Source organism: Notamacropus eugenii, chromosome 7, assembly GCF_028372415.1.
Source record: "Notamacropus eugenii isolate mMacEug1 chromosome 7, mMacEug1.pri_v2, whole genome shotgun sequence".
Taxonomy (NCBI): domain Eukaryota; kingdom Metazoa; phylum Chordata; class Mammalia; order Diprotodontia; family Macropodidae; genus Notamacropus; species Notamacropus eugenii.
The window spans coordinates 66,737,793-66,759,374 of record NC_092878.1 but is presented as its reverse complement, the minus strand read 5'-3'; the positions used below and the strand labels follow the sequence as shown (position 1 = coordinate 66,759,374).

Sequence of the window (21,582 nt, the reverse complement as noted above, 5' to 3'; positions counted from 1 at the left end):
AAAGAAAAAGGAAAAGGACTTATACATACAAAAACATTTAAAGTGGCTCTTATTGTCATGGCAAAGAATTGAAAATTGAAAGGACGCTCATTAGCCAATGTATGATCAAGTTGTAGTCTATTTTTTGTGATGGAATACTATTGTGATATAATAAATGACAAGTAAGATAGCTTCAGAAAAATCTGAGAAGACATTAACTGATTCACAGTGAAGTGAGAAGTACCAGGAGAACACTATACATAGAAACAGCAATGTTAAAATGATAATCTGCTGTGAAAGACCTAACTACTCTTATCAAGACAATGATCCAAGAAAATTTCAAAGGAGCCATGATGAAAAATGAAAATCACTTCAGAGACAGAAGTGATGAAGCACAGAGAAGCATATATTTTTTCACTTTCTTTACATTTCTTCCATTTTATTTTTGTAAAATGGCTAATATGGAAATATGTTTACATGATTTCACATGTATAATTGATATCATATTGCTTGTCTTATCAATGAGTGGGTTTGGAATGGGAGGGAGGAAAAGAATTTTGAACTAATTTTTTTTAAAAATCAATGTTTAAAATTAATATTTTTTTAAAAGAAAGAAGTCAGAGGACTGTGGCTGGTCCTCTGGAGATAAATTCCACTGAATTTAACCAACCTGATCTTCAGATGGCAATAGCATTTTCATTCATTCATTCATGCATTCATTCATTCATTTATGCACATCCACTCATTCATTCATTCATTACCACCATGCATATGCCTGAAAGCCTTTTCAGCTTGGTAAAACCTAGCAGAGCTTATGTTTCTCTGTGGATGACACATTGGAGTAGGGCTTTATTGACATTATTTAGAATCATTAGGGTCTGAGCTTGTGATTGCTTTAGGATAGGAAACTCCCTCTACTAAAGCAGATTGTCACTCATTCTATAATATATAGTTTTAGAATAAAAGAAAAATCTGTCCACCTTCAGGGAAATATTTTCCCTCCTTGTAGTTGCCTCTTCAAATCCATTCCTCCCTAACAGACTTTGCTGAGGTGGTGCCTCCTATACTAGGACTTTCTTCCATCATTTCCTCAGTTGTTACTGCTATACTCTTTCATCCTGCCCACTCCTTCAGAAATTACCTTAAATTTACTTCGTGCATAGTTTGTATTAAGTTATCAATGTCCATCTATTGACTCCTTAGCAAGAGGGTAAGTTCCTTGAGGAAAAGGACTCTCATTTTTATTTTTCTCACAGAGCACAATGCCATGCATACAAGGATAAAGAGAGAATATTGATCTATCACTTCATTGATGTAGTGAGTTCCCATTGAGAACTCTTTTTACCAATGCAGATCTGACCCTTCTCTGCAATTTATTATCTCATAGAGCTGCCTAGAGTATTGAGAGGCTAAGAAATGACTTGCCACATGTACTCAGCCAATAAGTGTCAGAGGCAAGACTCAAACCCAGGTTTTCCTGGCTACAATGTTAGTTCTCTACCCACTATAGTACACTGCTCACCTTTCACATTATACAGGCTTAATAAATGTTGAATTATTGAACTGCATTTATTATAGAAGGAATCTAAGTTAATATCCCAGGTGCTATTGTCCCATAAAAATTATCTTTTATTAATTTTGTAGACATTTTCATACATACATATATTTTAATATGCTCATATGTATATTGTTATACATGGTATAGCATCACATAAAACTTAAGCACTCTGAAGATTTCATTGCAACTGAAGCTGCAAGGCATCCTAGAAGGAAGATATGTGGTAACTTATGCTAGGTTAGTCAAACCATCACCACCACCATTTACCACCAGAGCAGAGTTGGAATCAGTCCCCAAATGTTTTAAGAATAATAAAGTCCTTTGGATCACAAATTTTGTTTCCAGCCCAGGAACCATGTGGAGGAAAACAATGCCTGTGGAAATATGAACAGGCAACTGCTCTTTTTGACTATATATTTGTTATAAGAGTTTTGTTTTGTTTTTCTCTTCTTTTCACCAATGGTGAAAAAAGAGCAGTGAAAGGAGAGAAAATCAATTATTGTGAAGTGAACAAAAGAAAATTTAAATAAAATTTCTTAACAATATCAAATAGTTCAAAATCAGAAAATGATATGGTTTATCAATGGAAATAACATTTTTAAAAATATTGCCATTTGCTTTGTCACTATATCCTAAGAGCTTTGAGGCTTTTCCATCTGACCCAAAAGAAAATTCTGAATCAGAAACTTTCTTGTATTTCTATTTGTATATCTTGCATTTAGCACAGCACTTTGTATATAATATGCCATTAATAAACGCTTTTTTTGTTTCTTAATTCAGTGAAAACCAAGAGGCAAGAGCTTCCCTTACCAAGCAGGAGAGACACTGCAAACTGTTGTAAAAGTTGCAAAGTGGATCCACCATTCATTCTAAAGAGATTTTTGTTAATTAATCATTTTTCACAAACAATGATTTATAAGGAACAACTGATCAGTTTGCTCCTAACTTCCTTCAATCCACAGGAGACTGACACATTTTGCTATTTAAAATATCATTTGCTGACAACCAACCTTTTTTGGCGAACACAAATGTTTTGGGACCTTAAGTGGGGAATTGTTCCATTTTGAAAAATTATTGTGTTACCTAGGATGTAAAAGAATATTGGGCATTTCTCCTTAAACTCTTCCAAATTTTATCTTTCAACTAAAAAACCGTAGATGTCATTATTTAAATTGATTATTCAAGTTCATAAACCTTGAGAAATTGGTTATCAGAAGCAGTTAATGATTAAGACTTTGACTTAATGGAGGTTAATATTCTAATAAACCATTTGTTAACCAGAGTAATTGACCATTTGTAAGAGAATTATAGCTATTACAACTGTATTTAACGAGAGCTATTGAGAAAAATGTACAGTGTGATCAAAGTGTCATACAAAGGTACAGTCAAAAATTTAGTATGTGGGAAATGATTGCTACCTATCACTTGAAGGTTCATATTTTTTCACCAGTGAAAGGCAGAATTGGCTCCATTTAAATTTAGTTGTTAAAGGTAAGAATTGCTCTATAAGTATGTGCAGGAAAAGCATAGTGTAACAACTTAAAGACCTTACAATTGTTCCTACTTTAAAGACGTTCAAATTTTCTGAGTTCTCAGTAAAATTTATTTATTCTAATAAAATACCAGCATATGTTTAATTTTGAGAATTTGATGTTTCACTAACTTTAATCTGACATGCAGTATTAGACAAAGTTTGAATGATATTTTAAAAATAAATTTTAAAATATGTTTGTGGCCCCAAACCTTTCAAGGGAATATAATAAAGATGTACTACCTTTCTGCCCAATCCTTCTTAGTTCCTGTATGAATATTGTGATTCATGTCCAGTGTTCCATGCCTAATATATTCCAACATTCTCAACTTGGCCCTTCTCTCCCTTCTCTCTTCACTTGCCTAGTAACCTAACCATTTCTCATGGGTTCACCTAGCATGTCTATTTAGATAATTCCAAGATCCATCTACTCAGCCCTCATTTTCCTCTCAAGCTCCAGTAGTTTATGTCTAGATGTCTGCTTAATCTGAAGATGTTCCACAAGTATCACAAACTCAACAAGTATGAAGCAGAACTCATTGTTGTATCTCTAAATGACCCCTCCTATGTGCCATATTTCAATAGAGGGGATCATTGTTCTTTCAGTCACCCAGTATTGCAAGTTTTGCAATTCTTAACTCTCATTTACTACCCATATATAATCAGTCGCCACCTTGTAGATTAAACCTCCCCAATATCTCTCACATCTATCTTCTTATTTGCAATCACATCACAACCACCTAAATTCAGACAAGCATAACCTTTTACCTGGATTATTGCAATATCCAACTACCCATCCTAATCATATATAGAGCTAATAAATTGTTGTCATTAATGCACACATCTGAATACCTCACTTCTCTGCATCCTATTACCTCGAGGAAAAATACAAACCTCTCTGTTTATCAATTAAAGCCTTTCGTCATCTGGTTCTAGCCTGATTTTACTGACAGTTCTAGGAAAACTAGCCTCCTTGACACTGTTGATACTAGACATTCCATTTCCCATCTTCTTACCTCGACAAAGGCTGTCTTTTATGTCTGGAATGCTCTTCACTTGTACTTCTGCCTTTTGTAAGCCCTGCCCTTTTCAAGGCTCACCTATCTAGTTTCTACAAGAATCTTTTCCTAATTCCCTCAGCTGTTAGTGTTCCCTTCCTAATAAAATCACTTAGTGTCTCTTATGTCCAGTGGGTTTTCCAAAACTGCCAATGCAGTTTTAAGCTATTAAAACTTTGGAACCCTGTATACATTATATTGAAAAAGCAATGTTGCCTGGTGTAATGATATGTTTACCATTCGTTAATAGGCCCATGAGACCTGCCTGAGTCACATGGAGCCTGTGGTGGGAGGAGTTTGCTGAATGGGTGAAGCAAGAAGGATAGAACAGAAAGAGGCAGAACTGAGGGGAAATTAGTGAGAGAGCAGTCAGAACTGAAGGATGCGGGCTAGCTCACAGCTAGCTGTGAGTGAGAGAAGGGCATTTTGTTTAAGGGAGTCTGTCTGTGATTTACTTAAGGGACCTGGTTTGTGGGAAGCCTAACAGAGGGAAGGCTTGGGAATGGTGTTGTCCTCTCCCATTGTTATTGTGTATAGATTTTTGTTGCTGTGATGGATTTGGGTTTCTAGTCTTTGAATAAATGTTTTGGTTCTGTCTTCCATGTGGAGAATCTGTTGCATTTCATGATTCAGAATTGCCCTGGGATATTCATGACCATGATAGACTCTGTGAATATCTCATTGGTGCTATACCTGGTAGATAGAGAGCTAGCTTTGGTGTCATAAAAGCCTGGGTTTAATTGCCTCCTGAATACTGGCTGTGTGACCTTGTATAAATTTTTAATTGATGACAGAAAAAGTTATCAACATCTTTATTAATTAAAAAATAATCACTTACCTCTAATATATGTAAATTTACTTATTGTAGGCATTTTCTACTATAGTAATAATAATGTATATTGTGGAACTTAAAACAGAGATTTAAAAGGGATGAAATCAATATGAACTAGTACTTTGTCTTTGAGTGAATAGGAAGTCACAGGAGTTTCTTGAAGAAGGGACTGACACGGTCAAACCTGTGCTTTGGGGGAATCACTTTGGCAGCTATATGGAGATCAAATGGGAAGTCACTGCAAAAGTTCAGACAGAGGTAATAAAATAGGCCTAAAATAGGGTGGTGACTATTTGAATAGAGCAAAGGGGAAGAAATGACCATGATATGAGGTGAAAGTGAAAATAAAAAAATCTGGCAATTGCTTAGACATGGTGTATGAGGAAGAGTGAAGACTTGAGAGGTCAAGTTAGCTTTGATAGAAGCATGGAAGTTTAGAAAAGGGATAGGTTAGGGAGGAGGTAGGATAAACTAATGTAATAAGAACTGTGAATCATATTGTCATCCATTCATGCCAGCTTACTCTATGCCATTCATTCTATCTGACCAAAATAAAAAGGAGTAGGGCAGAAGGCCTCTCGTTTTAACTGTTCAAAACATATGAACACATTATAAAGGTCAATTAAAATAATTCAGATAGCTTCCAGGGGAAAAAAGTAAGTTCCAAACTGCAATACACATATTGGCCTAATTGAACAATATTCATAACAAATAAGTAAATTCTATAAATGACCAGAAGGAAGATTTTCAAGTATAAAGGCAAAGAAATTTAAATAATACAAGATAATTCTGTACTCACCAGGAAAAATGAATGGAATAATATATTCTGAAGAGTACAGGACCTCAAGATCAAATCCAAGGAGGCATACCAGAAAAACCTACACCTAAAAAAGATGGGACATCCAATAAAATACTGGTTTTTGAGTCATTATTTACAAATAAATTACCCTAGGGGAGAAAAGAAAAAACTAGAAAGAGAAAGAAATCTATGGGGTTAAAAAAAATGACAACAAAATAACACCAATAGGAAAGAAGGAGACAAGGATGAAAACAGAATTTAAATAGAAATGATGGTAGTAGAACAGGCCTGAAACACTGCAGAGTAAAACTCACAAGGTTTTCACTACAGTTAAATCAATGTTCCATGTGGAACTCAATTAAGAAAGATAAAGGCTCATAAAAGAGGAAGAAAAAAGAGAATGGGTGAGTTCACTAATTTGGTCAATGGTAAACAATGAAAGGAAACTAACCCCTGTATGAATCTCTCAGGATAAAGAGGGTCTATGAGAGAGTTGGGGGGCAAAGAGAGAGGACTGACACAGGGAGAAAGAAAGGGAAGATCTTAATTTGGTGGTAGGATGAAATCCAATTGAAGAACATTCCTAGAGGATGAGATAGATATTGTGAAGATGGGAACCTTAAATAGGTATGAACTGCAAAGATTTTGGAACTATTTCTTGAATGTTGTGTTCCTTAGAAGACCATGATGCCTAAGTAGAAGGGAAATCAGAGCTCGTAGGAACAATTGAAACCCAGAAGGGTGGGAAGGCATGACCTCAGAGAGGTTGTTTCATAGAAAAAGGAAAAAAAATGACCATAGGGAAAGCAGGGAGTATAAATGGACCCCAGAATCAGGGATAAAGGAAATTTCTACCATTGCACAATGCTTCTAACACCTCTCTCTCCTTCAGGAATTTACATTTCTGAGAATGGGACAGAAACAGGAAAAGATAAAATAGGTAAGTGCTACAAAGCAATAAATAATCTAGAAATTGCTTTGAAAGGGGAATTCAAAATGAATACTTTAAAAGCTTTATTTCCACAAAGAATACGGAGACTAAAGAAAGAATAAATAAGTATAAGAACCATGAATAAAAGAATAAAATAGACAAGGAAGAAAATTAAGAGAACAGGGTAAAAATCAATTTTTAGAAAAAGGCACCAAAAATTAGGAAAACACAAACTAAGAAGCTAAAGAGAAGGGAGGATTTTAATTAACTACCTGACAAAGAGGAAAGAAGAGCTATTTTTTGTTGTTCAGTCATGTCTGACTATTCACAACCCCATCATTTTCTTGGCAAAGATACTACAGTAGTTTGCCATTTCTTTTTCCAGTTCATTTTTTTAAATGAGGAAACTGAGGCAAAAAGGGTTAAGTGACTTGCCCAAGTTCACACAGTTAGTAAGAGTCTGATCCAAATTTGAACTCCAGTCCTCCTGATTCCAGGCCCAGTGTTTTATCCACTACACCACCTATCTGCTACATAAATGCCAGGTTTTTTATTATTATTTTTCTTGATCTGCACTTATGAGGCCTACAATATGATATCGTTTTATTCCCTAAACTTCTATTTCATTCCTGTTGGGCTCAAGCAATGTTTATAGAGCAAAACAAGGGAGTGCTAGTGTATATTTAACAACTGTGTAAAAAAAATGTACATATAACACACCTTTAGTGTAATCTGCATTATTAATATTTTCCCATCACTTCCTTAAATCTAGACAACTATCAAAACAATAAATCAATCCCTAATTTGTAGCTATTATCTTTTTTCTGGGGTATTAATCTTCACACTGAAAATGTAACAATTTACTCTTGCAAACTGGTTAAAACTGGCACCAGATGGTATTTTCCAGATGGAAAAGTACTAGTAGCACCCTCATTGCACTGGCTGGGGATTTAACCAGCCTCATATACTGATTTCTCCCCCTGGTTGACTTGCTAAAAGGTATCTTTGGGGGAATCAGGAACTCTGGATCAATCATATTAGTCTAATGCACTTATTCTAACTCCGGATAGAGTAAGATAAGAACTCAGGATAGATATTATATACCAATCACCTCTTTGGTCAAGTAACTTAACCTCTCATCCTCAGTTTTCTCATTTGTAAAATGGTGGAAAGGAAATAGAGTAGAAATTTTATTCTCTCTCTCTCTCTTTCTCCCCTTTCCAACTTCCCTCCCTCTCTGCCCACCCCCAAGTACAACATTGTGAATGGAAAGCAGCTTTTAGAAGTGGAGGAAAATGGGAAGGGCCGGGGCGGGGGTGGGGGTGGGGGGGAACTGGCAGATATAAGGAAGACAAGCCCGTTTAGCAAGATGGTGCTTGAGTTTACTCTTTTTTTATGGGCTAGATAATATAAGGGAAACGATGTCACCAGTTTAGTGTAGGATATTTTCATACTTCTGTTCTTTCTATGTCTACTGATATCTTTATCTGTCTATATAAGTATTATATATGCATATGTTAAACATATGTTCCTAATATAAATGTGCATATATACATTCATGTGTATGTATTTATGTGTGTGTATACATGTATATAATGCGTGTATATGTGTTATTGGGAAAGTACACTAGAATGGGCTCAAGCCAATAGCATTAGCAAGAAATTCCATAGCCTCAAAGTGGTAAAGAAACCTGAAAGAAAATGTAGCTAGCTATCTATTCTGAATGGAAGTTGGGTATGGATCCTGTAGAGTTTATATGGCTATACCTACTTAATACTAACCTGATTGAGGTTGTACAACTCTCTAACAGTTGAATGTAAGCTCCTTAAGGGAAATGGCAGTCATATGGGGTTTTTTTCCTTCCCTTTTTCCTTTCCTAAGCACATAACACAGTATCTCAAAAATTCTAGGTAATATGTTTATTGAATTTAACTGAACATATAGGAATATAACACCACTAAGGAATGTACCTTATCATTTTTAGTATGTTTCATATAACAGAAAATTGTAAATAAGTATAAGGAATATTAAAGGAGGAATAGGTTACCTTCATATGTACCAGAAAAGTATCTAAACTTCATTTTTTCTTGAATTTCTCTGCGTTGCCTCACTAATATTCAAATTGTACAATGGTTTGTGCCAGGCCTAGAGGCCTGAGGGCTACCCGAGTCTTACCTTATACCTATCGCAGGTCTTCGGCTGGCCAAACCAGATAAACGTATGAGAGAAGAGACTTTCCGGAGTCGAACAAGGGTTAGGCTTTATTCAGGGTCCTGGTTACATGTGCAGGGGGAGCTCTTCCTTAGGAGGGAGAGAGAAATCTCCCAAGAAGGCAAAGATCTTACAGTAAGAGATTGGAAGCAGAAGTGTAAGTGGGGAGGGAGGGGGAGGGGAGAGCGAAGAGAGGAAAAACGGAGCCCTCTGTCCTGTCAGGGCCCCTCCGCGCTAAGAGCACCTTCAGGCTTTCCTGACCCTAATTAAGCTCTCCGGCTGTGTAGTTTGCACCTGAATACCGTGCCTGTTAGATAACAATAGGTGTGCCCAGATCCGGGACAGTCTCGAGGGCGGGGATGCTCCTCCCATCACGTTTCTCACGGGAAGAGGTGGAAATACACGAGATAGCTTGGTCTCACTCCTCGATTCCCTGGTGTTTCATGGGGGGCCTCATGAGAACTCTAAGATTTAGAAGTTCCCACCTTTACCCGCCCGAGACTGTCCACATGGAATTGAGCTTCCATCCCCAACAGGTTTGCCTCACTTTAAGTGTACAAAAAACTATAAAGGATCAAGAAATGTGGCAGAGATTTTCTGTTGCTTTGTTATTCATTCCTGTTCAGATGAAATGTTTTGTTCTTCCAGTACTGTTCCTTGCCAAGGTCTGTTAATTGAGAAGAAACTGAATAATCAGACTATACAAGCCAATAGTGGAGACATGAGTTAATCACTTCTTGTTTTTCAGTCTGGGTCTGAAGTATCAATTTTATTTAAGTGATCTTTTCTCCAACAACTTCAGGGGGAGGCCTTAATGATAGAGAGAAACAAAGATAGACAGACACAAACAAACAGACAGAGATGACAGACTCAATCTAATTAGCTAAAAACTAAAAAATTAATCAGAGACCAAGATTTTTATCTGTATCTATATAAATATGTAAACATACACACATTATATATTAAAATCTTTATATATGATATATATAAACATCAATTGATCACCAAGCATTTACTGCGTCTACTATGCACCAAATGCTGGACTAGGTATTGGATATACATAGGGCAAAGAAGACAGTGTCTGTCCTGTTCTCTAGGGGAGATAAGACATATAAATAAGTACAAGCAAAATAGCATAAATGCAAATACAGGTACACACCATGATTAAGATAATTTGGGGTAGAAACACTAGTAAGAGAGTCAATCAAGAAAGGCTTCATGAGGCAAATGGCACTTGAGCTGAGTTTTAAAGAAAATAAGGGACCCTAAGAGACAGAGGTGAGACAAGAGAGCATTCTAAACAAGGGGGAAGAGCCAGTGCAAAGGCAGAGAGATAAAAAAAAATGAAGTCAATGTGCAAGAAACACTAAGACCCGCTTGACTGGACTGTAAAATACAGGAAGAGCAGTTAGATGGCACAGTGGATAGTGTACTAGGCCTGGAGTCAAGAAGACATGACCCTGGGCAATTCACTTAACCTCATTTGCCTCAGTTTCCTCATCTGTAAAATGAGCTGGAGAAGGAAAATGGCAAACTACTCCACTGTCTTTGCTAAGAAAACCCCCAATAAAGTCATAAAGAGTCAGACAACTGTAAACAACTGAAAACAGAGACCGAAAGCAAGTGTAAAAAGCAGAATAAATATAATAGAATCTGAAAGATAATTTGGTGCCAAAGTTGTAAAAGGTTTTAACAGTAAAAAAGAGTTGGTTTTTGGTCACAGAGGCAATAGGGAGCCGTTGAAGTTTGTTGAATAGGAAACTGACATGGTCTAACCTAGGAAAAAAATCTATAGGAAAACCACGTTAGCTCCTGTGTGAAGGAGAGATTGGAGAGGGGGAGAAACTTGAAGCAGAGACACTAATGAGGAGGTTACAATCTAAATATTTGTTAATATTACTGAAGAAATTTTATATTTGTTATTGTGTACATATAACCTGAAATAGGATTTAAAATTTAGGTTTAAAACATTTTAGTAGAATCATAAAAATTTAGGACTTTAAGAAACTTTAGCAACTATCTAGTTCATCTATTCTTATTATAGATACAGATATTAAGCACTAGAGAAAAGAAGACTTACCTAATAATAGGAAGAGAAGTCCTATAATTTCATTCATATGAGGAATTCTCAGGTGAGGAAACTCTATAGCAATGCAGGTTGACACTTTCCCTGGAATCTATACTCAGAATATTACCTAGAACCCTAAGACGTTAAGTCCCAGGGTCACAGCCAATACATGTCAGAGACAGGAGTTGAAGCTGGGTCTTCCTGGCTTCAGGATTGGTGTGTTATCCACCACTCTAGGCTGCTTTTCTCTAATAATAATAGTTGACATTTTAGGCTTACCTTGCACTTTGCCAGGGTCATACAGATAGGGTGTGTTGAGGAGAGATTACAGTCCTGGACTCCCCTAGAAACTTCAGATTCAAAATTTGGACTTTTCATTCTACTATTCTGCTTCTCTTTCACAAAATCGAATAAGTAAAAGCAACATAAGTAATAAATAATATCACTTATAGCCCAAGTAAGACACCTGTTCGCACAAATGGGCTGTAACTCTAGTCTCAGACAAAGTTCAGTCTGCAGGGAACACAATCTCATAGAGAAAAGATTAAAGCTTTCTTCATCTCTCTGTCTCTGTCTCTCTGTGTGTTTCCCTATCTCTCTCTCTTTGTCTCTATTTCTGTCTCTGTTTGTCTCTTTCTCCCTGTGCGTATGTCTCTCTCTGTGTCTTTGTCTCTCTCTCTCAGTGTGTGTGTGTGTGTGTGTGTGTGTGTGTGTGTGTGTGTGTGTGTGTGTGTCCTTAAGGCCTCCTCCCTGAGGTTTTGGGGTAAAAGATCACTTAAATAAAATCAAATACGGCTGATGTTTATGAACTCCCCAGAAGAAATTAACAGGGTCCCTTCTAAAAAAAGTTGGTATACAAAGAAGTATATTTCAGACATAGGACAGCTATTTATTTCCTGTCAAATACTCAAATGGGTTCATAATATTATCAATTTAAGAATTACTGCCAATGATAAAGATCACAACCTATTCACTCCTGCCTCACCATCCAGTGTGACAGTCATCTGTGTCCTACCTGAACTCTACCACAGTAGGTCCATAGATTTGATGTCTCCTTCAGTTTCTCCTGACATTGTAGAGGTATCAGGGCCATCCATCTGTCATCTTTAACTCTTACCATGTGACCATTTTCCCTCTCTGTCATAAAGTTCCTTAATGCCAGTCTTTATGACTGTTTTTCATAGTTCCTTGCTGACTATATTTTGTAGCATATTCACACCCAGCATATAGATCTCCACAGCCCTCTGTGACCATACTCGCCTTTAGTGCTTCAGAGACAATAACATTATAGGTCTTGCAGCAACATTGATAAAAACATGTGTTGCAAGGATGTACCTTTTGCTTTATAGGAAAGCTTTAGAACTATAAAAATGCTTTTTAATTTTCCCAAACCATGCTAGACTTTTCTCCTCCTCATTTTCAACTCTAGGTCCAGTTAATTGTCTTTCTGTATTGTCTGTCTCAGACATACCACTGAATAAGCTCTACACGATATCCATTGAGATGTGTGTCATAATATGAGCGATAAAGAGAGGGATGGAAAAGAAGGAATAGTCATGGATTGTTCTATGTGCCAGCTAATTGCTTTACAAATTTTATTTCATTTGATCCTCACACCAACCCGGGGAGAGATAATCCCTGCATTTATTATCTTGTATTTACAGTTGAAGAAACTGAAACAGACAGAGGTTAAATGACTTGCCCACAATCAGACAGCTTTGTCTGAGTCCAGACTTGAACTCAGATCTTGACTCTAGGCCCAGAACTCTATCCATTGTGTCATCTGTCTGACAAGCAAAGAGATTTTATCCATTTGTTCTTTTCCTGTGGATAGACAAGCCAAATACCTCTGAGAGAGGACAGATCTCTTCTCGGATGCTTCCCATGGCTTTAGGCATTATGCGATCAGCACAAAATCATCCTTAAACCAAAGCATCTAGAGGACTTCAACATCTAGAAAGAGTCTTCATCCCCAAGCTGGCCTTCGTGCTGAATCTCCTCCATCACAAGAATGAATACTTGGTGAAAGAATATCTCCCTGTTTTATCCCTACTCATGAAATAAATGTTGAAAATGCAAACGACTCAAAACTGTACATTGATAAATACTTAAAAAGTGGGTTCCTACTACTATACTATTTTGGCAAGTAGATAAGAATTCCATAGATTTTTGGAACTGCTAAACAGACTTCACTTTTGCATCTCTCTGCACGATCTGAGTGGTATGTCAAGGATCAGATCTTCTTGCCAGCTGGGACATGGCTTACACTTTCAAATTCCAAGATAATACTATTACTGTCATCTTCTGCTTAGAGAATTATCACAGTTGCAACAAGCACTCTCTCAAGACAGTCAATATTGAGAAAACCATGAACCCTTGAGCTCACAGATTATCCCCCATAGCTAAGAACATCAGTATCTCAGGATTATTTTCCAGTCACCTAATTCCATGGAAAGGAATATAAAGGAAAAGAGATACTTGAGAACTTGATGTCTATCCTGGAGATCACTTAGGCAAACACAGGCTCTCACTGCCATGTTGTCATAGCCCATAACGGGGTGGGGGGGGGGGAGATGAGGAAAGAAGGGAAAGGAAATAAATCAACCCTCTCCTTCCAAAGCAATATTCCAATAAAGAGACTATTTTCAAAGAAGAAAGAGCTTTTTCCTTTCTTATTACTCCCACTAAAGGAATAGTTACTTCAGGTTTAATTAACAATCATGTTCAACATAGCCCCTGGTTATAGGTACAAGGGAGAGCTAGCCAGGAGTTGTTGGAGGCTCGATCCTTTAATGAGAAATCAGAGAACATATTCCTCCTCGTGGGGCCAAAACACACATATTCTTTAGAGAAAATCCAGGGATTCCTCAGATTTTGCCTGTTACATTAATATCTGACATGTAATTTTTTCAGGCTCCCAAAGCTCTTTGCTAAGGTTATGTAACTAATAAGTGTCAAAAGTCAGATTCAATCTCAATACTCCCCTATTGTCAAATCCTGTTTTTCATTCCACCATGATGCCTATTTTGCCCAAAGTTATATTACAAGATGACAATTATAATTCACAATTATATATCTGCTTTAAGGTTTGCAAAACAATTTATATACATTAGAACATTTGCCGTCCTGTGAGATAGGTGCTTTTTGTTTTACACAAGAGGAAACTGAGACTTGGATAGGTTGTATAACATGATGATGCTAATCAAAGCAGGAAGTATCAGAGGTTGAATATGAATACACCATCTTGCTGATTCCAAGTACAGCATTCTTTCCACTCACTGAGAGAGCTAAGACTAGATGCCAAATCTGCTAGCTTCTATTTTCATGGATTTTCCATCCATGCCAGGTAAACTCCCCAAAAGGACTAAGCACCCCACAGATTTCTTAAATCCATGACCCTATCCATTACTAATGTTCTATTACTTGAATTTGTGGCCTTAATTTTTAAGTGGACAAGGAGCTTAATAATATAGTCTTTTAAGACTTCAATTAGCTTGAAATAAGTGAACTTTGAAAAATGAAAGGAAAAGAACAATTCTAGGCTTTGATGTTTTCCCAAAGCCAGGAGGAAGCCTTTACTAGCAGGGCTGGGGTTGTCAAGGTGAGGCCTAAGAATAACTTTGAAGTGAGTGAAATCTTAAAGTCTGTAGCACCACCTCTTCCCTATTCTGTTTCCTTTTTCTCTTTTCAGATTCTTTTCAGAACCTTCAAGAATCTCTTCAGAATCTTCCCTTTTCAAAATCTTCTTCCTCAGGATCCCATTTAGTCTCTGCTACAAGTGAATTAAAACACTTGTTTAAAAATATGCTCATTTTAATATATTTGTAGATTTTCATTTTAAGTCTTTGTGTTCCCCAGTATCTAGCACAGTGCTTAGCACTTAGTAAATGCTTGTTGATTGATAGCTATCTAATCCTGCTTTCTCTCCTGTGGGACCATCCCCACTACTCCCCAGTTCAGATCCTAACCAGAGGTGGGAAACCTGCAGTCTCCAGGCCACATGGGGCCCTCTAGGTCCTTGGGTGAGGCCTTTTGACTGAGTCCACGTTTTACACAATAAATCCTTTCATTAAGGGGATTTGTTCTGTGAAGCTGAGATTCAGTCAAAGGGCCCCACTTGAGGACCTAGAGGGATATATATGACCTCAAGACCACAGCTTCAACTCCCCTGTTCTATACTATGATAATAGCTGCCCAATTTGTCTCCCTGCTTCTATTTTGTCCTTTCTCTAATCAATCCTCCATATAGTGCCAAAATAATCTTCCTATGGCACAAGTCAGAGCATGTCACTCCCAGGTAAAACAACAGCAAAACAAAAAATTACTTTAGAGACTCAGAGGCATTTAGGTGTCATAGTTGATAGAGTGATGTTCTGAGAATCAGGAAGATCTGAGTTCAAATCTGACCTCAGATACTTATTAGTTTTGTGACTGAACAATTCACATGATTTCTATTAGTTTCAGTTTTCTCGACTATAAAATAGGGACAAATAACACTTAACTCATGGGTTATTGTAAGAATCAAATGAAGTTTAGCACAGTTAGCACAGTGCCTGTCACACAGTAGATATTTAATAGGTATCTGTTTCCTTCCTTTATTTTCTAAATTACCAAAAACTTCAATAGCTTCTGTTGTTGCTTTTTCAAATTCATGTCCCATTCTGCACTCAATTTTACATGTATCATGGCAATGATTTCAATGGTTTATAAAATACCTAAAACTCTCCATCCAAAAATCATTAGAATTAGATGTAATGAGAATAAATCTATCAATGGCAAAAGAAAAAAAAGCCTCTTCTAGTCTCTCTATGGCCCTAGCCTTGTTTGTAGACAGCAAAAAGTTTAAGGTTTGAATTTCCAAGTATTCTGGTATGATGTGTTTTTTTTTTAAGAAAGTTTGTCATTTCCTAGCACGATGACACAAATTACAACATTTGGCTCCAATTTCTTCTTTCCCATTAGATTCACAAGGATTGTTTTGTGCCTCTTGGATATCAAATCTTCATTTTGCACATTCCTTTGCTTCAAACTTTTTTTAAAATTGTGACCTAATTATCTCCATTAGCTCAGGATTTCCTTGGCTTCTCTGAGAGGAGCCAATCGCACTCTCAGTGACCGTTATGACTTTGCCAAAGCCTTGAACTAGCAGTGGAGACATCAGCCTTCTAATGCAATCACTCAAATGTACAGCTGAAAGCAGGGAGAGAGAAGGGATAAATATGTTCAATATAATTAAAAACAACAACCAGCAAAGCTTCTTCCCTGGTTTAATGCTGAAATGTATCAGTTCAAACTAATTAGTTTTGGAGGGACCACTAATAAATCCTAATATTTCTCAAAGAAAAATGACTTGTAATTTAATTTTTATTAAGCTGTTACTAAAGTTTATGCTAATTAAATTTGGACTTCAATAGCAATTAATCCAGAGTACAATTTAAAAGTGTAAATAATGCAATAAAGTAAATAATGCTGGGTTTCTCCCAAAGAAGCATTAGGCTGGGTAGGATAGGGAGACAAGTTATGTGTGCATCCACATGTGTAACAATGTGTGTAAAATAATGAGGAATGGTGAGGCAAAGAGCATCCCGTCTCTAAATCTCGCTGGAGGACAGGGTATTTAATATTTTATGAACATAGCTATGTTCTGCATGTATTTCCTCCAGAGAATGATTCCTCCATTGTAAATGTTGAAGGTTAGCTCTTGAGGTGTCTTCTAGGAACAAATGACTTGTCAAGGCCTGCCCCTGGGAGCTAGATGAAATAAACAGCATGAAGGAGCGGAGAATCTCCAAGGACGATGCTGGAACTGCTGAAGGACATGTTAGCTTTGTGTGCTCCTGGAATTGCTTTAACCAATTTGCTTTCTCATCTCTCTCTCACATGTGAAAACATAGAAGCTCACAAACCTTTATACTCTTCCAGGGAGAAGAGTCTGACTGTGTATCTGCTGATTCCTTTCAAGTCTGTCTATGGCCCTGGTAAATATTCAAAGCTTTGTTACACAGGGTTAAAAAGTTTTGCCACGTAAAATCTCATACAGGTAACAATAGGGGGTTACATTTTTTTTTTAAGGCAGGACTGGATAGACTGTGTACCTGCCAAAGTAATTAGATTTTGTGGCCTATCTCTGGAGTCCTACAGCAGATGATTAGCTTAAGAGGCAGTCTTTATATTGCTTTGGAATGTAACTCCCAATTGCAAGGAATTCACATAATATAGTTATGGCATTAACCATATCTCCTCAGTGACAAAAATGGGGGAAAAAATCTCAAATTTTCACTGAGGTTCCTGTGAACCCCAAGATTTCTTTTGGTGTTGTTTAGTTACCTCAGTCATGTCTGACTCTTCACAACCCCATTTGGGACTTTCTTGGCAAAGATACTGGAGTGGCTTTCCATTTCCTTCTCCAGCTCATTTTGCAGGTGAGGAAACTGAGGTAAACAGGGTTAAGTGACTTAACCAGGGTCACATAGTTAGTAAGTGACTGAGGCCAGATTTGTGCTCATGAAAATGAGTCTTCCTGACTCCAGGCCCTGCACTCTATCTACTGCACCACCTAGTTGCCTCATACAAATGAGTTAATATATGGAAAGCTCTTTGCAAACTATTAGGCACTATATAATTGCTAGTTAATTTTATTATTGTCATGTACCCATGTCTTTTGTTGAATTTCCCATTTTTAAAATATAACAGAAAATGGAGATATAATTTTTTTCCTAAATGGGTGTGATATTTTAAGGGAATTTCATAGTAAAGAAGTGATGGCTTTAGATGGTCAATGTCTTGCTATTTTAATGGACCTATGATCTCATCAATGTAAGTACTCTCTCCAGGGATGAAAAGCACAACCAATTCATGGCTGTAAATCTTATCCAATTCTTTTGGTCAAAAACAAGATCAAGATTTGAAGGATGTTCTCTGAGCCAAAAGATCTGAATTTGAATACTGGTTCTGACAGCTGTATGACCCTGAGCAATTTACTTTTTTCTTCTGAACCTTGGTGTTTCCTGTCATACAATAGAGATAATAACACTCTTTTAGTGTTCTGAGAAAAGCATTTTATAAACCTTTAACTACTATATAAGTGGGAATTATAACTAAACAGCCAAATAATGTATCTACAAATTGGACATACTCTTGGAGTTACCTATGATGCTACACCATCACTACTCTAGCAATGGCCCCCACTGATCTGAAAGCAAGAACTGGACTGTTGAGCCACTTACCAAACTCAGCCTATCCAAACTGGAAGTAATTGCCATCTTTGTGGCTGTTCCTGCTTAGAATGCCTTCCCACACCTCCCTCCAGCTGCCTAAGTCCTATGAGACTCATCAAATGTGGTTTTCTTTCATGAACTTTTACCCAACCATTCTTGCTCAACTCTGTCATGCCAAAAGTTGGACTTCCTGTGAGATGATTCCTTTAACTTAAAAAGGGTAATTTGTTGTCACATCCTCATACCTTATCAGAAAGAGGCCAGGCACTGGCAAACCATGTCACTCAGCACCTTAAATCCGTGATGAACTTCATGTAGTTTTATACAACTTCCCCAAGTTTCGATCCCTAAATTCTCATATTTAATTTTCCCTGTTTATCTATTCTTTTTGGGCTTGTCTATTCCTCCAGTCTCCTTAGAGTATGGAAGGAACAAGCATTTTTTAAGTACCTACTATGTGGCAGGCACTAAGTGCTTTACAAATATTATCTCATTTGATAGGGCAGGTAGGAGGCAGTGTGAATATAGCGCTAGGTTTGAGTAGGAAAATCAGAGTCTGATTCCTTCCTCAAAGCCTCAACTTTCTCATGCATAGAATGAAAAAATAATGACATCTATTTCGCAGGGTTGTTGTGAGGATAAAATTATTTGACATTAGCATATGTATACTGTTTTGTAACCTTAAAACACTATAGCTATTAATTCAGCTTCCATACAGCTGTCAAAGTGATATTCCTAAAGCACAGGTCAAGCTGACCATACTTTTCCCCAGCCTGAAGCTCCAGTAGTTCCCACCAGGATAAAATACAAACTCTTCTGTTTGACATTTAAAGCCCTATACAATCTGACTCCAACATATCTCTCAAGGCTTATTCCTCTTCATGTATTCTATGTTCCTAACAAAGTAGACTTACCATCTATTACACTCTAATTTAAAAAAAAAAAAGTTGTTGAGGACCGGGACTGTTGAATTTTTGGTTTTAGATCCTAAGGGTCTAGCAGAGTATCTGAAAATTTTATAAGCCTGTTGAAAGGATGAATGAATGAGTGAATGGAAAAGTATTTACTTGGTTACTCTGTGATAGGCATTGTATTAAAGAATGGAAATATAAATACAAAAGTGAGACAGTCCCTGATCTCAAGGAGCTTGTCTTCTAATTGGAGATAACAAACATTCAGTAGAGTAGAGGCCAGAGAAAAGAGTTTTGGTAGAAGGAGTATAAAAGCAAGCACACTGACATACACAGGAAGGCCTCCCATCACAGGTTCTAAGATCTGCTTTTCTAAAAGGAAAGGTAACTTTTGAGAGGTCAGCAATCACTTTAATCAAGTATATACAAATATAGATATTTTTATCTATATATAGATATATCTCATTCACTTAGTTCAGGGGGAAAAGTTAGCACTCTAAACTTCAGAAAAAATACAGAGAAATAAAGATCAACAGACAGGGCTTCCAGTTGCCTGACCATAAGCAATACTTACATCATAGATCAACAGACAGGTTCAGCTGTATGACCCTACATACATAGTTACCAGAGAGAAAAGCAGCAACACCTAGGTTTTCAAAACGAGGGGAGGGGGATAGAGGTTCCTTAGCAGCTTCCCAGAGTCTCATCTGGCACATAAACTTTCTCCCAAAAATGAAGCCCCCAAAGTAAAATCTTACCTCAGAGTATTTATACATTTTTCAGAACCAGAGGGTATCACAAACCCTTGAGAACCAGTGCATTAGAAATTAACAAAAAGTATGAGCCTCCCCTAATCAAGCTTTAGGTTCATTAATGTGTGGGGAAGATCTGTATTACAAGGAGTATCACAAGGTGTCATAAGGATGGTGCCTGGATGCATACATAGGTCAGTCAACTGACATGGCTTTTCTATAAACAATATTTGTATTGATATGATTACTCTTCTAGATCAAGAAGTAAAAAGTAGTGGAACAAGGTTTGCAAGAGGTAAATGAGAGAGCAAGATAGCCCAAGTAAATGATTGAATAGAAGCTGAAAAATGAAGCTAACTGGCCATCTCCAACATGGGAGTTCCAAAGTTTAGTGAATTAACTCTTTCCAAAGGGTTAATGGTATGATTTATGGAGTTCTAGACTAGGAGGTAAATGTTCCAGTGGGGAAGAACTGGGTCAGCAGCAGAGTAGAAATTAAGCAGGTTTAGGTAGATGGCTATCTGGGATATGAAGCGTTGTCTGACCTAGGACCAACTAGGTAAGAGTGGACTAAGAGAATAAATGTATTAAATTAATGTTCTCTTGAATTTGCCACCTCTCTCTCTCATTTCAGATAGATAGGTAGATGATTGATAGATTGATCTCTGTCTCTCTGTCTCTCTACCTAATATGCCTGATGTTGGGGTAATTCACACACTAATAGCCTGTCATAGAGAAATCCTTAAAGCCTTACTTACATACATCTACCTCTGGTAGAACTTGTTCTATGTACCACTACTAATATTTAATCATGTATTATCTCCCAAGATTATTTAAATATTTTGCTTACATATGTCCTGTGTTCTTAACAAAACTTCAAATTCCTTGAGACTCTCTTTTATCTCATTTTATGTTGTCTTATCAGAGCCAGACCACAGAAATAAGTCTCAAGATAAAAGAGAAGAGGCTGAAGCTAAGACAATGGATGTGGATTGATAGAAAGTATAACCTCACTGAACCTAAAGCTGCTTCATTCATAACATTCAAGATGAAGAAACAGGAGAAAGATGAGTGGTCAGAGATACGAAGAGGCTCTCAAAGGCATAGTTCAAAGGTCTATAGCTGCTTAGTCAAAAAAAAAAAGTCTGAAAGGCCAAAAGCAAAAGGTATGTCTATGTAACATAACAAAAGGTCAAGGACTCAGATCAGAAAACTGTGTTTGGAGGGCAATTGTCTAATTTCAAGTTTAAAGTCAAAACAGCAACTCAGTCACTAGGAGACAAAGCAAATCAAAGCAAAAATCCAAAGCAATACCATAATCTAGAGGGTGGGGTGCAATTTACTCCACTCAAATGTTGGGAGCATCTGCTGCTTTTAAGCTAGGGGGTATGGAGCTAGCCTTACCTTCCCAATGTAATTGATGGACCACTGCTGCCACTGGTATACTTTGCTTATGCAGTCTACTAAATGGGAGGCAGCTGTGTTAGGACCAGCTCCAGATCCTTTTATTTCCCTCCTAGCACCTAGAATAGTACTAGGCATACACCAGATGGTGAATAAATATTTGTTGTTGCTGTTAAATGCTGCAGAAAGCTATAAAATGAAAGATGCCCAGAAGGAGCCCTTGACCTGACAGTCCTAATTCTTGTGTCTATACTTCTCATGGAATTTGGGCAAGTTATTTTCACATTGTCAAATGGGACCCCCCCCCCCCCCACCATGCCAAATGTGTTAA

At 37.2% G+C, this 21,582-nt stretch overlaps 1 long non-coding RNA gene across 2 annotated transcripts in view; it reads right to left on the bottom strand.

The window, feature by feature from the left end:
• Positions 1 to 21,329, bottom strand: part of LOC140513093 (uncharacterized) — an 82,013-nt gene extending 60,684 nt beyond the window's left edge. The window contains exons 1-2 of one of the 2 annotated variants that reach the window (XR_011970065.1): positions 21,252 to 21,329; positions 5,758 to 5,842 (exon numbers count right to left, since the gene is read on the bottom strand). This is a non-coding gene — a long non-coding RNA (uncharacterized lncRNA). Of the gene's footprint in view, positions 1 to 5,757; positions 5,843 to 10,979; positions 11,188 to 21,251 lie in introns of those variants that run through there. The other variant, XR_011970066.1, reaches the window with a different exon arrangement.
• Between the last annotated feature and the right edge of the window lie 253 nt (positions 21,330 to 21,582).